Source organism: Schistocerca gregaria, chromosome 8, assembly GCF_023897955.1.
Source record: "Schistocerca gregaria isolate iqSchGreg1 chromosome 8, iqSchGreg1.2, whole genome shotgun sequence".
Lineage (NCBI taxonomy): Eukaryota > Metazoa > Arthropoda > Insecta > Orthoptera > Acrididae > Schistocerca > Schistocerca gregaria.
Genome location: NC_064927.1, coordinates 24,134,419 through 24,152,687, shown reverse-complemented (window position 1 = coordinate 24,152,687; position 18,269 = coordinate 24,134,419).

Genomic DNA, 18,269 nt, shown 5'->3' with positions numbered 1-18,269 from the left:
AAGACCAGTAGTAGTTTCCGATGCACATCTGGATGCATTCTGTAATCTGTGGACCTTCAAAGTGTAGATGAAGCACAGAAATTGCATCGGGATTGAATACAACAGTCACCTTGCGCACTTCCCTCCATGGGAGTAGTGTCTCAAACAGTATACGCTTTGATAGTTCCCTGGAAGACCAGTAGTAGTTTCCGATGCACATCTGGAGGCATTCTGTAATCTGTGGAGTATCAGGGTGTTGACAAAACACAGAAATTGCATCGGGATTGAATACAACAGTCACCATGCGCACATTCCTCCACGGGAGTAGTGTCTCAAACAGTCTACGCTTTGATCGTTCCCTGGAAGACCAGTAGTAGTTTCCGATGCACATCTGGAAGCATTCTGCAATCTGTGGACTATCAAAGTGTTGATGAAACACAGAAATTGCATCGGGATTGAATACAACAGTCACCATGCGCACTTTCCTCCGTGGGAGTAATGTCTCAAACAGTCTACGCTTCGATCGTTCCCTGGAAGACCAGTAGTAGTTTCCGATACACATCTGGAGGCATTCTGAAATCTGTGGACTAAATGAGTGTTGATGAAACACAGAAACTGCAATGGGATTGAATACAACAGTCACCATGCGCACTTTCCTCCATGGGAGTAATGTCTCAAACAGTCTACGCTTTGATCGTTCCCTGGAAGACCAGTAGTAGTTTCCGCTGCACGTCTGGTGGCATTCTGTAATCTGTGGACTCTCAGAGTGTTGATGAAACACAGAAATTGCATCGTGATTGAATTTAACAGTCACCATGCCCACTTTCGTCCACGGGAGTAATGTCTCAAACTGTCTACGCTTTGATAGTTCCCTGGAAGACCAGTAGCAGTTTCCGATGCACATCTGGATGCATTCTGTAATCTGTGGACCTTCAAAGTGTTGATGAAACACAGAAATTGCATCGGGATTGAATACAACTGTCACCATGCGCACTTTCCTCCATGTTACTAATGTCTCAAACTGTCTACGCTTTGATCGTTCCCTGGAAGACCAGTGGTAGATTCCGATTCACATCTGGAGGCATTCTGTAATCTGTGGACTATCAGGGTGTTGATGAAACACAGTGCATTGCATCGGGATTGAATACAACAGTCACCATGCGCACTTTCCTCCATGGGAGTAATGTCTCAAACAGTCTACGCTTTGATCGTTCCCTGGAAGACCAGTAGTGGTTTCAGATGCACATCTGGAGGCATTCTGTAATCTGTGGACTATCAGAGTGTTGATGAAACACAGAAATTGCATCGGGATTGAATACAACAGTCACCATCCGCAGTTTCCTCCATGGGAGTAAATCTCAAACAGTCCACACTTTGATCGTTCCCTGGAAGACCAGTAGTGGTTTCCGATGCACATCTGGAGGCATTCTGTAATCTGTGGACTATCAGAGTGTTGATGAAACACAGAAATTGCATCGGGATTGAATACAACAGTCACCATGTGCACTTTCCTCCACAGGAGTAGTGTCTCAAACAGTCTACGCTTTGATCGTTCCCTGGAAGACCAGTAGTAGTTTCCGATGCACATCTGGAAGCATTCTGCAATCTGTGGACTATCAGAGTGTTGATGAAACACAGAAATTGCATCGGGATTGAATACAACAGTCACCATGCGCACTTTCCTCCATGGGAGTAATGTCTCAAACAGTCTACGCTTCGATCGTTCCCTGGAAGACCAGTAGTAGTTTCCGATACACATCTGGAGGCATTCTGAAATCTGTGGACTAAATGAGTGTTGAGGAAACACAGAAACTGCAATGGGATTGAATACAACAGTCACCATGCGCACTTTCCTCCATGGGAGTAATGTCTCAAACAGTCTACGCTTTGAGTTCCCTGGAAGACCAGTAGTAGTTTCCGATGCACTTCTGGAGGCATTATGTAATCTTTTTACTATCAGAGTGTTGATGGAACACAGAAATTGCATCGGGATTGAATACAACAGTCACCATGCGCACTTTCCTCCACGGGTGCAATGTCTCACACAGTCTACGCTTTGATCGTTCCCTGGAAGACCAGTAGTAATTTCCGAAGCACATCTGGAGGCATTCTGTAATCTGTGGACTATAAGAGTGTTGATGAAACACAGAAATTGAATCGGGGTTGAATACAACAGTCACCATGGGCACTTTCCTCCATGTGAGTAATGTCTCCAGCAGTCTACGCTTTGATCGTTCCCTGGAAGACCAGTAGTAGTTTCCGCTGCACGACTGGTGCCATTCTGTAATATTTGGATTATCAGAGTGATGATGAAACACAGAAATTGCATCGGGATTGAATACAACAGTCACCATGCGCACTTTAATCCACGGGAGGTATGCCTCAAACAGTCTACGCTTTGATCGTTCCATGGAAGACGAGTAGTTGTTTCCGATGCACATCTGGTTGCATTCTGTAATCTGTGGAGCGTCAGAGTGTTGATGAAACACAGAAATTGCATCGTGATTGAATTTAACAGTCACCATGCCCACTTTCGTCCACGGGAGAAATGCATCAAACTGTCTACGCTTTGATCGTTCCCTGGAAGACCAGTAGTAGTTTCCGAAGCACATCTGGTGGCATTCTGTAATCTGTGGACTATCAGAGTGTTCATGAAACACATAAATAGCATTGGCATTGAATACAACAGTCACTATGAACACTTTCCTCCATGGGAGTAATGTCTCAAACAGTCTACGATTTGATCGTTCCCTGGAAGACCAGTAGTAGTTTCCGATGCACATCTGGATGCATTCTGTAATCTGTGGACCTTCAAAGTGGTGATGAAACACAGAAATTGCATCGGGATTAAATACAACAGTCACCATGCGCACTTTCATCCATGTTACTAATGTCTCAAAAAGTCTACGTTTTGATCGTTCCCTGGAAGACCAGTGGTAGATTCCGATTCACATCTGGAGGCATTCTGTAATCTGTGGACTATCAGGGTGTTGATGAAACACAGTGCATTGCATCGGGATTGAATACAACAGTCACCATGCGCACTTTCCTCCATGGGAGTAATGTCTCAAACAGTCTCCCCTTTGATCGTTCCCTTGAAGACCAGTAGTAGTTTCCGATGCACATCTGGAGGCATTCTGTAATCTGTGGACTATCAGACTGTTGATGAAACACAGAAATTGCATCGGGACTGAATACAACAGTCACCATGCGCACTTTCCTCCACGGGAGTTATGTCTCAAACAGTCTATGCTTTGATCGTTCCCTGCAAGACCAGTAGTAGTTTCTGATGCACATCTGGTGGCATTCTGTAATCTGTGGACTATCAGGGTGTTGATGAAACACAGAAATTGCATCGGGATTGAATACAACAGTCACCATGCGCACTGTCCTCCACGGGAGTAATGTCTCAAACAGTCTACGCTTTGATCGTTCCCTGGAAGACCAGTAGTAGTTTCCGAAGCACATCTGGTGGCATTCTGTAATCTGTGGACTACCAGAGTGTTGATGAAACACAGAAATTGCATCGGGATTGAATACAACAGTCACCATGCCCACTTTTCTCCATGGGAGTAATGTCTCAAACAGTTTACGCTTTGATCGTTCCCTTGAAGAGCAGTAGTAGTTTCATATGCACATCCTTTATCACTCTGTAATCTGGGGACTATCAGAGAGTTGATGAAACACAGAAATTGCATCGGGATTGAATACAACAGTCACTATGCGCACTTTCCTCAACGGGAGTAATGTCTCAAACAGTCTACGCTTTGATCCTTCCCTGGACGACCAATAGTATATTCCGATGCACATCTGGTAGCATTCTGTAATCTGTGGACTATCAGAGTGTTGATGAAACACAGAATTTGCATCGGGACTGAATACAACAGTCACCATGCGCACTTTCCTCTACGGGTGCAATGTCTCAAACAGTCTACGCTTTGATCGTTCCCTGGAAGACCAGTAGTAGTTTCCGATGCACATCTGGAGGCATTCTGAAATCTGTGGACTAAATGAGTGTTGATGAAACACAGAAATTGCATCGGGATTGAATACAACAGTCACTATGCGCACTTTCCTCAACGGGAGTAATGTCTCCAGCAGTCTACGCTTTGATCGTTCCCTGGAAGACCAGTAGTAGTTTCCGCTGCACGTCTGGTAGCATTCTGTAATCTGTGGACTATCAGAGTGTTGATGAAACACAGAAATTGCATCGGGACTGAATACAACAGTCACCATGCGCACTTTCCTCCACGGGAGTAATGTCTCAAACAGTCTACACTTTGATCGTTCCCTGGAAGCCCAGTAGTAGTTTCCGATGCACATCTGGTGGCAATCTGTAATCTGTGGACGATCAGAGTGTTGATGAAACACAGAAATTGCATCGGGACTGAATACAACTGTCACCATGCGTACTTTCCTCCATGGGAGTAATGTCTCAAACAGTCAACGCTTTGATCGTTCCCTGGAGGACCAGCAGTAATTCCCGATGCACGTCTGGTGGCATTCTGTAATCTGTGGACTATCAGAGTGTTGATGAAACACAGAAATTGCATCGGGATTGAATACAACAGTCACCATGCGCACTTTTCTTCATGGGAGTAATGTCTCAAACAGTCTACGTTTTGATCGTTCCCTGGAAGATCAGTAGTAGTTTCCGATGCACATCTTTTGGCACTCTGTAATCTGTGGACTATCAGAGTGTTGATGAAACACAGAAATTGCATCGCGATTGAATACAAGAGTCACTATGCGCACTTTCCTCCACGGGAGTAATGTCTAAAACAGTCTACGCTTTGATCCTTCCCTGGACGACCAATAGTAGTTTCCGATGCACATCTGGTAGCATTCTGTAATCTGTGGACTAGCAGAGTGTTGACGGAACACAGGAATTGCATCGGGATTGAATACAACAGTCACCATGGCCACTTTCCTCCACGGGAATAATGTCCCAAATAGCCTACGCTGTGATCGTTCCCTGGAAGGCCAGTAGTAGTTTCCGATGCACATCTGGAGGCATTCTGTAATCTGTGGAGTATCAGAGTGTTGATGAAACTCAGAAATTGCATCGGGATTGAATACGACAGTCGCCATGCGCACTTTCCTCCATGGGAGTAGTGTCCCAAACAGTCTACGCTTTGAGTTCCCTGGAAGACCAGTAGTAGTTTCCGATGCACATCTGGAGGCATTATGTAATCTTTCTACTATCAGAGTGTTGATGGAACACAGAAATTGCATCGGGATTGAATACAAAAGTCACCATGCGCACTTTCCTCCACGGGTGCAATGTCTGAAACAGTCTACGCTTTGATCGTTCCCTGCAAGACCAGTAGTAATTTCCGAAGCACATCTGGTGGCATTCTGTAATCTGTGGACTATCAGAGTGTTGATGAAACACAGAAATTGCATCGGGATTGAATACAACAGTCACCATGCGCACTTTCCTCCATGTTAGTAATGTCTCTAACAGTCTACGCTTTGATCTTTCCCTGGAGGACCAGTAGTAGTTTCCGCTGCACGTCTTGTGGCATTCTGTAATCTGTGGACTATCAGAGTGTTGATGACACACTGAAATTGCATCGGGATTGAATACAACAGTCACCATGCGCACTTTCCTCCACGGGAGGTATGCCTCAAACAGTCTACGCTTTGATCGTTCCCTGGAAGACGTGTAGTTGGTTCCGATGCACATTTGGTGGCATTCTGTAATCTGTGGAGCGTCAGAGTGTTGATGAAACACAGAAATTGCATCGTGATTGAATACAACAGTCACCATACCCACTTTCGTCCAAGGGAGTAATGTCTCAAACTGTCTATGGTTTGATCGATCCCTGGAAGACCAGTAGTAGTTTCCGATGCACATCTGGATGCATTCTGTAATCTGTGGACCTTCAAAGTGTTGATGAAACACAGAAATTGCATCGGGATTGAATACAACAGTCACTATGCACACTTTCCTCCATGTTACTAATGTCTCAAACAGTCTACGCTTTGATCGTTCCCTGGCAGACCAGTGGTAGATTCCGATGCACATCTGGAGGTATTCTGTAATCTGTGGACTATCAGGGTGTTGATGAAACACAGTGCATTGCATCGGGATTGAATGTAACAGTCACCATGCGCACTTTCCTCCATGGGAGTAATGTCTCAAACAGTCTACGCTTTGATCGGTCCCTGGAAGACCAGTAGTAGTTTCCGGTGCACATCTGGAGGCATTCTGTAATCTGTGGACTATCAGAGTGCTGATGAAACACAGAAATTGCATCGGGACTGAATACAACAGTCACCATGCACACTTTCCTCCATGTTACTAATGTCTCAAACAGTCTACGCTTTGATCGTTCCCTGGAAGACCAGTGGTAGATTCCGATGCACATCTGGAGGCATTCTGTAATCTGTGGACTATCAGGGTGTTGATGAAACACAGTGCATTTCATCGGGATTGAATGTAACAGTCACCATGCGCACTTTCCTCTGTGGGAGTAATGTCTCAAACAGTCTACGCTTTGATCGTTCCCTGGAAGACCAGTAGTAATTTCCGAAGCACATCTGGTGGCATTCTGTAATCTGTGGACTATCAGAGTGTTGATGAAACACAGAAATTGCATTGGGACTGAATACAACAGTCACCAGGCGTACTTTCCTGCACGGGAGTAATGTCTCCAGCAGTCTACGCTTTGATCGTTCCCTGGAAGACCAGTAGTAGTTTCCGCTGCACGTCTGGTGGCATTCTGTAATCTGTGGACTATCAGAGTGTTGATGAAACACAGAAATTGCATCGGGACTGAATACATCAGTCACCATGCGCACTTTCCTCCACAGGAGTAATGTCTCAAACAGTCTACACTTTGATCGTTCCATGGAAGACCAGTAGTAGTTTCCGATGCACATCTGGTGGCAATCTGTAATCTGTGGACTATCAGAGTGTTGATGAAACACAGAAATTGCATCGGGACTTAATACAACAGTCACCATGCGTACTTTCCTCCATGGGAGTAATGTCTCAAACAGTCAACGCTTTGATCATTAACTGGAGGACCAGTAGCAGTTCCCGATGCACGTCTGGTGGCATTCTGTAATCTGTGGACTATCAGAGTGTTGATGAAACACAGAAATTGCATCGGGATTGAATACGACAGTCACCATGCGCACTTTCCTCCATGGGAGTAGTGTCCCAAACAGTCTACGCTTTGAGTTCCCTGGAAGACCAGTAGTAGTTTCTGATGCACATCTGGAGGCATTATGTAATCTTTCTACTATCAGAGTGTTGATGGAACACAGAAATTGCATCGGGATTGAATACAAAAGTCACCATGCGCACTTTCCTCCACGGGTGCAATGTCTCAAACAGTCTACGCTTTGATCGTTCCCTGCAAGACCAGTAGTAGTTTCCGCTGCACATCTGGTGGCATTCTGTAATCTGTGGACTATCAGAGTGTTGATGACACACAGAAATTGCATCGGGATTGAATACAACAGTCACCATGCGCACTTTCCTCCACGGGAGGTATGCCTCAAACAGTCTACGCTTTGATCGTTCCCTGGAAGACGTGTAGTTGTTTCCGATGCACATCTGGTGGCATTCTGTAATCTGTGGAGCGTCAGAGTGTTGATGAAACACAGAAATTGCATCGTGATTGAATACAACAGTCATCATACCCACTTTCGTCCACGGGAGTAATGTCTCAAACTGTCTATGGTTTGATCGATCCCTGGAAGACCAGTAGTAGTTTCCGGTGCACATCTGGATCCATTCTGTAATCTGTGGAGTATCAGAGTGTTGATGAAACACAGGAATTGCATCGGGATTGAATACAACAGTCACCATGCGCACTTTCCTCCATGGGAGTAATTCTCAAACAGTCTACGCTTTGATCCTTCCCTGGAAGACCAGTAGTAGTTTCCGATGCACATCTGGTGGCATTCTGTAATCTGTTGACTATCAGAGTGTTGATGAAACACAGAAATTGCCTCGGGATTGAATACAACAGTCTCCGTGCGCACTTTGCTCCACGGGAGTAATGTCTCAAAGAGTCTACGTTTTGATCGTTCCCTGGAAGACCAGTAGTGGTTTCCGAAGCACATCTGGAGGCATTCTGTAATCTGTGGACTATCAGAGTGTTGATGAAACAACGAAATTGCATCAGGATTGAATACAACAGTCACCATGCGCACTTTCCTCCATGGGAGTAATGTCTCAAACAATCTACGTTTTCATCTTTCCCTGGAAGACCAGTAGTAGTTTCCGATGCACATCTGGTGGCATTCTGATATCTGTGGACTAACTGAGTGTTAATGAAACACAGAAAGTGCATCGGGATTGAATACAACAGTCACCATGCGCACTTTCCTCCATGGATGTAATTCTCAAACAGTCTACGCAAAGATCGTTCCCTGGAAGACCAATAGTAGTTTCTGATGCACATCTGGTGGCATTCTGTTATCTGTGGACTATCAGAGTGTTGATGAAACACAGAAATTGCATCGGGATTGAATACAACAATCACCATGCGCACTTTCCTCCATGGGAGTAATGTCTTAAACAGTATACGCTTTGATCGTTCCTTGGAAGACCAGTAGTAGTTTCCGATGCACATCTAGAGGCATTCTATAATCTGTGGAGTATCAGAGTGTTGATGAAACTAAGAAATTGCATCGGGATTGAATACAACAGTCACCATGCGCACTTTCTTCAACGGGAGTAATGTCTCAAACAGTCTACGCTTTGATCGTTCCAAGGAAGACCAGTAGTGGTTTCCGATGCACATCTGGAAGCATTCTGTAATCTGTGGACTATCAGAGTGTTGATGAAACACAGAAATTGCATCGGGATTGAATACAACAGTCACCATGCGCACTTTGCTCCACGGGAGTAATGTCTCAAGCAGTCTACGCTTTGATCGTTCCCTGGAAGACCAGTAGTAGTTTCCGATGCACATCTGGAGGCATTCTGCAATCTGTGGAGTATCAGAGTGTTGATGAAACACAGAAAATGCATCGGGATAGAATACAACAGTCACCATGCGCACTTTCCTAGATGGGTGTAATTCTCAAACAGTCTACGCTTTGATCGTTCCCGGGAAGACCAATAGTAGTTTCCGATGCACATCTGGTGGCATTCTGTAATCTGTGGACTATCTGAGTGTTGATGAAACACAGAAATTGCATCGGGATTGAATACAAAAGTCACCATGCGCACATGCCACCATGGGTGGACGTCTCAAACAGTCTAAGATTTGATCGTTCCCTGGAAGACCAGTAATAGTTTCCGATGCACATCTGGAGGCATTCTGTAATCTGTGGAGTATCAGAGTGTTGATGAAACACAGGAAATTCAACGGGATTGAATACAACAGTCACCATGCGCCCTTCCCTCCATGGGAGTAATGTCTCAAACAGTCTACGTTTTTATCGTTCCCTGGAAGACCAGTAGTAGTTTACGATGCACATCTGGAGGCATTCTGTAATCTGTGGAGTATCAGAGTGTTGATGAAACTAAGAAATTGCATCGGGATTGAATACAACAGTCCCCATGCGCACTTTCCTCCATGGGAGTAATGTCTCAAACAGTCTACGATTTGATCGTTCCCTGGAAGACCAGTAGTAGTTTCCGATGCACATCTGGAGGCATTCTGTAATCTGTGGAGTATCAGAGTGTTGATGAAACATAGAAATTGCATCGGGATTGAATACAACAGTCACCATGCGAACTTTCCTACATGGGAGTAATTCCCAAGCAGTCTACGCTTTGATCGTTCCCTGGAAGACCAGTAATAATTTCCGATGAACATCTGGAGGCATTCTGTAATCTGTAGAGTATCGGAGTGTTGATGAAACACAGAAATTGCTTCGGGATTGAATACAACAGTCACCATGCGCACTTTCCTCCATGGGAGTAATGTCTCAATCAGTCTACGCTTTGATCGTTCCCTGGAAGACCGGTAGTAGTTTCCGATGAACATCTGGAGGCATTCTGTAATCTGTGGACTTTCAGAGTGTTGATGAAACACCGAATTTGCTTTGGGATTGAATACAACTGTCACCAAGTGCACTTTCCTCCACGGGAGTAATGTCTTAAACAGTCTACGCTTTGATCGTTCCCAGGAAGATTAGTAGTAGTTTCCGATGCACATCTGGTGGCATTCTGTAATCTGTGGACTATGAGAGTGTTGATGAAACACAGAAATGGCATCATGATTGAATACAACAGTCACCATGCGCACTTTCCTCCATTAGAGAAATGTCTCAAAGAGTCTACGCTTTGATCGTTCCCTGGAAGACCAGTAGTAGTTTCCGATGCACATCTGGATCCATTCTGTAATCTGTGGAGTATCAGAGTGTTGATGAAACACAGGAATTGCATCGGGATTGAATACAACATTCACCATGCGCACTTTCCTCCATGGGAGTAATTCTCAAACAGTCTACGCTTTGATCGTTCCCTGGAAGACCAGTAGTAGTTTCCGATGCACATCTGGTGGCATTCTGTAATCTGTTGACTATCAGAGTGTTGATGAAACACAGAAATTGCATCGGGATTGAATACAACAGTCTCCGTGCGCACTTTCCTCCACGGGAGTAATGTCTCAAAGAGTCTACGTTTTGATCGTTCCCTGGAAGACCAGTAGTGGTTTCCGAAGCACATCTGGAGGCATTCTGTAATCTGTGGACTATCAGAGTGTTGATGAAACAACGAAATTGCATCGGGATTGAATACAACAGTCACCATGCGCACTTTCCTTCATGGGAGTAATGTCTCAAACACTCTACGATTTGATCGTTCCCTGGAAGACCAGTAGTAGTTTCCGATGAACATCTGGAGGCATTCTGTAATCTGTGGACTATCAGAGTGTTCATGAAACACAGAAATTGCATCGGGATTGTATACAACAGTCACCATGCGCACTTTGCTCCACGGGAGTAATGTCTCAAGCAGTCTACGCTTTGATCGTTCCCTGGAAGACCAGTAGTAGTTTCCGATGAACATCTGGAGGCATTCTGTAATCTGTGAACTATCAGAGTGTTGATGAAACAACAAATTTCATCGGGATTGAATACAACAGGCACCATGCGCACTTTCCTTCATGGGAGTATTGTCTCAAACAGTCTACGCTTTGATCGTTCCCTGGAAGACCAGTAGTAGTTTCCGATGCACATTTGGTGGTATTCTGTAATCTGTAGACTATCAGAGTGTTGATGAAACACAGAAATTCCATCGGGATTGAATACAACACTCACCATGCGCAATTTCCTACATGGGAGTAATGCCTCTAACAGTCTACGCTTTGATCGTTCCCTGGTAGACCAGTAGTAGTTTTCGATGCACATCTGGAGTCTTTCTGTAATCTGTGGACTATCAGAGTGTTGATGAAACACAGAAATTGCATCGGGATTGAATACAACAGTCACCATGCGCACTTTCCTCCATGGGAGTAATGTCTCAAACAGTCTACGTTTTGATCTTTCCCTGGAAGACCAGTAGTAGTTTCCGATGCACATCTGGTGGCATTCTGATATCTGTGGACTAACTGAGTGTTGATGAAACACAGAAATTGCATCGGGATTGAATACAACAGTCACTATGCGCACTTTCCTCCATGGGTGTAATTCTCAAACAGTCTACGCAAAGATCGTTCGCTGGAAGACCAATAGTAGTTTCTGATGCACATCTGGTGGCATTCTGTTATCTGTGGACTATCAGAGTGTTGATGAAACACAGAAATTGCATCGGGATTGAATACAACAATCACCATGCGCACATTCCTCCTCGGGAGGTATGTGTCAAACAGTATACCCTTTGATCGTTCCCTGGAAGACCAGTAGTAGTTTCCGATGCACATCTGGTGGCATTCTGTAATCTGTGGACTATCAGAGTGTTGATGAAACAAAGAAATTCCATCGGGAATCAATACAACAGTCACCATCCGCACTTTCCTCAATGGAGTATTGTCTGAAAGAGTCTACGCTTTGATCGTTCCCTGGAAGACCAGTAGTAGTTTCCGATGCACATCTCGTGGCATTCTGTAATCTGTGGACTATCAGAGTGTTGATGAAACACAGAAAATTCATCGGGATTGAATACAACAGTCAACATGCGCACTTTCCTCCAAGGGAGTAATGTCGCAAAGAGTATACGCTTTGATCGTTCCCTTGAAGACCAGTAGTAGTTTCCGACTCACATCTGGAGGCATTCTGTAATCTGTGGACTATCAGAGTGTTGATGAAACACAGAAATTGCATCGGGATTGAATACAACAGTCACCATGCGAACTCTCCTCCATAGGAGTAACTCTCAAGCAGTCTGCGCTTTGATAGTTCCCTGGAAGACCAGTATTAGTTTCCGATGCACATCTAGAGGCATTCTATAATCTGTGGAGTATCAGAGTGTTGATGAAACACAGATATTGCATCGGGATTGAATACTACAGTCACCACGCGCACTTTCCTCCATGGGAGTAATGTCTTAAACAGTCTACGCTTTGATCGTTCCTTGGAAGACCAGTAGTAGTTTCCGATGCACATCTAGAGGCATTCTGTAAACTGTGGACTATCAGAGTGTTGATGAAACACAGATATTGCATCGGGATTGAATACTACAGTCACCACGCGCACTTTCCTCCATGGGAGTAATGTCTTAAACAGTCTACGCTTTGATCGTTCCTTGGAAGACCAGTAGTAGTTTCCGATGCACATCTAGAGGCATTCTATAATCTGTGGAGTATCAGAGTGTTGATGAAACTAAGAAATTGCATCGGGATTGAATACAACAGTCACCATGCGCACTTTCCTCCAAGGGTAGTAATGTCTCAAACAGTCTACGCTTTGATCGTTCCCTGGAAGACCAGTAGTGGTTTCCGATGCACATCTGGAGGCATTCTGTTATCTGTGGACTATCAGAGTGTTGATGAAACACAGAAATTGCATCGGGATTGAATACAACTGTCACCATGCGCACTTTCCTTCATGGGAGTAATGTCTCAAACACTCTACACTTTGATCGTTCCCTGGAAGACCAGTAGTAGTTTCCGATGCACATCTATAGGCATTCTGTAAACTGTGGACTATCAGAGTGTTGATGAAACACAGATATTGCATCGGGATTGAATACTACAGTCACCACGCGCACTTTCCTCCATGGGAGTAATGTCTTAAACAGTCTACGCTTTGATCGTTCCTTGGAAGACCAGTAGTAGTTTCCGATGCACATCTAGAGGCATTCTATAATCTGTGGAGTATCAGAGTGTTGATGAAACTAAGAAATTGCATCGGGATTGAATACAACAGTCACCATGCGCACTTTCCTCCACGGGAGTAATGTCTCAAACAGTCTACGCTTTGATCGTTCCCTGGAAGACCAGTAGTAGTTTCCGATGCACATCTGGTGGCACTCTGTAATCTGTAGACTATAAGAGTGTTGATGAAACACTGAAATAGCATCGGGATAGAATACATCAGTCACCATGCGCACTTTCCTACATGGGAGTAATGTCTCAAACAGTCTACGCTTTAATTGTTGCTTGGAAGACCAGTAGTAGTTTCCGATGCACAACAGGAGGCATTCTGTAATCTGTGGAGTATCAGAGTGTTGATGAAACTAAGAAATTGAATCGGGATTTAATACAACAGTCACCATGCGCACTTTCCTCCATGGGAGTAATTCTCAATCAGTCTACGCAAAGATCGTTCCCTGGAAGACCAATAGTAGTTTCTGATGCACCTCTGGTGGCATTCTGTAATCTGTGGACTATCAGAGTGTTGATGAAACACAGAAATTGCATAGGGATTGAATACAACAATCACCATGCGCACTTTCCCCCACGGGAGGTATGTTTCAAACAGTATACCCTTTGATCGTTCCCTGGATGACCAGTAGTAGTTTCCGATGCACATCTAGTGGCATTCTGTAATCTGTGGACTATCAGAGTGTTGATGAAACAAAGAAATTGCATCGGGAATCAATACAACAGTCACCATCCGCACTTTCCTCCATGGGAGTATTGTCTGAAAGAGTCTACGCTTTGATCGTTCCCTGGAAGACCAGTAGTAGTTTCCGATGCACATCTGGAGGCATTCTGTAATCTGTGGAGTATCAGAGTGTTGGTGAAACACAGAAATTGCATCGGGATTGAATACAACAGTCACCATGCGCACTTTCCTCCATGGGAGGAATGTCTCAAACAGTCTACGATTTGATCGGTCCCTGGAAGACCAATAGTAGTTTCCGATGCACATCTGGAGGCATTCTGTAATCTGTAGAGTATCAGAGTGTTGATGAAACACATACATTGCATCGGGATTGAATACAACTGTCACCATGCGAACTCTCCTCCATGGGAGTAATTATCAAGCAGTCTACGCTTTGATCGTTCCCTGGAAGACCAGTATTAGTTTCCGATGCACATCTGGTGGCATTCTGCAATATGTAGACTGTCAGAGTGTTCATGAAACACAGAAATTGCATCGGGATTGAACACAACAGTCACCATGCGCACTTTCCTCCATGGGAGTAATGTCTCTAAGAGTCTACACTTTGATCGTTCCCTGGAAAACCAGTAGTAGTTTCCGATGCACATATGGAGGCTTTCTGTAATCTGTGGACTATCTGAGTGTTGATGAAACACAGAAATTGCATCTGGATTGAATACAACAGTCACCATGCGCACTTTCTTCAACGGGAGTAATGTCTCAAACAGTCTACGCTTTGATCGTTCCAAAGAAGACCAGTAGTGGTTTCCGATGCACATCTGGAAGCATTCTGTAATCTGTGGACTATCAGAGTGTTGATGAAACACAGAAATTGCATCGGGACTGAATACAACAGTCACCATGCGCACTTTCCTCCATGGGTGTAATTCTCAAACAGACTACGCTTTGATCGTTCCTTGAAAGACCAGTAGTAGTTTCCGATGCACATCTGGTGGCATTCTGTAATCTGTGGAGTATCAGAGTGTTGATGAAACACAGGAAATTCAACGGGATTGAATACAACAGTCACCATGCGCCCTTCCCTCCATGGGAGTAATGTCTCAAACAGTCTACGTTTTTATCGTTCCCTGGAAGACCAGTAGTAGTTTACGATGCACATCTGGAGGCATTCTGTAATCTGTGGAGTATCAGAGTGTTGATGAAACTAAGAAATTGCATCGGGATTGAATACAACAGTCACCATGCGCACTTTCCTCCATGGGAGTAATGTCTCAAACAGTCTACGATTTGATCGTTCCCTGGAAGACCAGTAGTAGTTTCCGATGCACATCTGGAAGCATTCTGTAATCTGTGGACTATCAGAGTGTTGATGAAACACAGAAATTGCCTCGGGATTGAATACAACAGTCACCATGCGCACTTTGCGCACTTTGCTCCACGGGAGTAATGTCTCAAGCAGTCTACGATTTGATCGTTCCCTGGAAGACCAGTAGTAGTTTCCGATGCACATCTGGAGGCATTCTGCAATCTGTGGAGTATCAGAGTGTTGATGAAACACAGAAATTGCATCTGGATTGAATACAATAGTCACCATGCGCACTTTCCTCCATGGGTGTAATTCTCAAACAGTCTACGCTTTGATCGTTCCCAGGAAGACCAATAATAGTTTCCGATGCATATCTGGTTGCATTCTGTAGTCTGTGGACTATCTGAGTGTTGATGAAACACAGAAATTGCATCGGGATTGAATACAAAAGTCACCATGCGCACTAGCCACCATGGGAGGATGTCTCAAACAGTCTAAGATTTGATCGTTCCCTGGAGGCCAGTAGTAGTTTCCGATGCACATCTGGAGGCATACTGTAATCTGTGGAGTATCAGAGTGTTGATGAAACACAGGAAATTCAACGGGATTGAATACAACAGTCACCATGCGCCCTTCCCTCCATGGGAGTAATGTCTCAAACACTCTACGTTTTTATCGTTCCCTGGAAGACCAGTAGTAGTTTACGATGCACATCTGGAGGCATTCTGTAATCTGTGGACTATGAGAGTGTTGATGAAACACAGAAATGGCATCTGGATTGAATACAACAGTCACCATGCGCACTTTCCTCCATTAGAGCAATGTCTCAAAGAGTCTACGCTTTGATCGTTCCCTGGAACACCAGTAGTAGTTTCCGGTGCACATCTGGATCCATTCTGTAATCTGTGGAGTATCAGAGTGTTGATGAAACACAGGAATTGGATCGGGATTGAATACAACAGTCACCATGCGCACTTTCCTCCATGGGAGTAATTCTCAAACAGTCTACGCTTTGATCCTTCCCTGGAAGACCAGTAGTAGTTTCCGATGCACATCTGGTGGCATTCTGTAATCTGTTGACTATCAGAGTGTTGATGAAACACAGAAATTGCCTCGGGATTGAATACAACAGTCTCCGTGCGCACTTTCCTCCACGGGAGTAATGTCTCAAAGAGTCTACGTTTTGATCGTTCCCTGGAAGACCAGTAGTGGTTTCCGAAGTACATCTGGAGGCATTCTGTAATCTGTGGACTATCAGAGTGTTGATGAAACAACGAAATTGCATCGGGATTGAATACAACAGTCACCATGCGCACTTTCCTTCATGGGAGTAATGTCTCAAACACTCTACGATTTGATCGTTCCCTGGAAGACCAGTAGTAGTTTCCGATGAACATCTGGAGGCATTCTGTAATCTGTGGACTATCAGAGTGTTGATGAAACACAGAAATTGCATCGGGATTGTATACAACAGTCACCATGCGCACTTTGCTCCACGGGAGTAATGTCTCAAGCAGTCTACGCTTTGATCGTTCCCTGGAAGACCAGTAGTAGTTTCCGATGAACATCTGGAGGCATTCTGTAATCTGTGGACTATCAGAGTGTTGATGAAACAACAAAATTGCATCGGGATTGAATACAACAGTCACCATGCGCACTTTCCTTCATGGGAGTATTGTCTCAAACAGTCTACGCTTTGATCGTTCCCTGGAAGACCAGTAGTAGTTTCCGATGCACATCTGGTGGCATTCTGTAATCTTTAGACTATCAGAGTGTTGATGAAACACAGAAATTCCATCGGGATTGAATACAACAGTCACCATGCGCACTTTCCTACATGGGAGTAATGTCTCTAACAGTCTACGCTTTGATCGTTCCCTTTAAGACCAGTAGTAGTTTCCGATGCACATCTGGAGTCTTTCTGTAATCTGTGGACTATCAGAGTGTTGATGAAACACAGAAATTGCATCGGGATTGAATACAACAGTCACCATGCGCACTTTCCTCCATGGGAGTAATGTCTCAAACAGTCTACGTTTTCATCTTTCCCTGGAAGACCAGTAGTAGTTTCCGATGCACATCTGGTGGCATTCTGATATCTGTGGACTAACTGAGTGTTGATGAAACACAGAAATTGCATCGGGATTGAATACAACAGTCACCATGCGCACTTTCCTCCATGGATGTAATTCTCAAACAGTCTACGCAAAGATCGTTCCCTGGAAGGCCAATAGTAGTTTCTGATGCACATCTGGTGGCATTCTGTTATCTGTGGACTATCAGAGTGTTGATGAAACACAGAAATTGCATCGGGATTGAATACAACAATCACCATGCGCACATTCCTCCACTGGAGGTATGTATCAAACAGTATACCCTTTGATCGTTCCCTGGAAGACCAGTAGTAGTTTCCGATGCACATCTGGTGGCATTCTGTAATCTGTGGACTATCAGAGTGTTGATGAAACAAAGAAATTGCATCGGGAATCAATACAACAGTCACCATCCGCACTTTCCTCAATGGGAGTATTGTCTGAAAGAGTCTACGCTTTGATCGTTCCCTGGAAGACCAGTAGTAGTTTCCGATGCACATCTCGTGGCATTCTGTAATCTGTGGACTATCAGAGTGTTGATGAAACACAGAAATTGCATCGGGACTGAATACAACAGTCACCATGCGAACTCTCCTCCATGGGAGTAATTCTCAAGCAGTCTGCGCTTTGATCGTTCCCTGGAAGACCAGTATTAGTTTCCGATGCACATCTGGAAGCATTCAGTAATCTGTGGACCTTCAATGTGTTGATGAACCACAGAAATTGCATCGTGATTGAATACAACAGTCACCATACGCACATTCCGCCATGGGATTAATGTCTCAAACAGTCTACGATTTGATCGTTCCCTGGAAGACCAGTAGAAGTTCCCGATGCACATCTGGAGGCATTCTGTAATCTGTGGAGTATCAGAGTGTTGATTAAAAATAGAAATTGCATCGGGATTGAATACAACTGTCACCATGCGAACTTTCCTACATGGGAGTAATTCCCAAGCAGTCTACGCT